Here is a 691-nt window from a genome sequence, read left to right on the forward strand (position 1 = left end):
TGCATCCAATCTTGGTTCGCAGGCTGTGATGAGTCTGGGTCGAGGTCAATAATCCAATTATGCAACACTAAAGTTGCCTCAATTACCATTGCCATATTCTTTGCTGACTTGAATTCCAAGGCTTTTTGAACAATCGAAACTTGTTTTTCCACAAACCTTGCTCGACAACGATTCGAGTGCGCGAGTGAACCAAGTTGTAGTGAGCCTCAGCACTGTCCATATTAGGTACACTTTGAAAAGGAGTGAGAACATGGAACAACAGAGTAAATCCAGCGTCAAGGAGGATAAAACCACCAGGGGGAATGATCTTGTATTGACCAACGACAGAGTTCCGGAACAACATGCGATCGTTCTGCGACCCTGCACTCAGCGAGTACGCAATGAATCGCTTCCTGTCGTCGACCAAGGCAAACAAATTGAATGCAGGAAAACCCTTTCGACAGTACCAACCTTCGTGATCTCTGAACCGCTTGATCATGACAAGGCACACATCCACAGCAACACACACATTTGGAAAGCCAGCAATGTTTTCAAAACCGTTTGACATGGCAGACCACTGCGACAACGTTGACGGCAGAGTAACATTGAGACCCAAGTGAACATGTTGTAGCAAAATCAAAACTTCCAGCACATGCTCGTGAGCTTTTGTAGTTCCAATGCCAAACACGAGAGCAGTACAATCGAGACCATC

This window comes from Aphanomyces invadans, assembly GCF_000520115.1.
Source record: "Aphanomyces invadans strain NJM9701 unplaced genomic scaffold supercont1.28, whole genome shotgun sequence".
NCBI lineage: Eukaryota > Oomycota > Saprolegniomycetes > Saprolegniales > Verrucalvaceae > Aphanomyces > Aphanomyces invadans.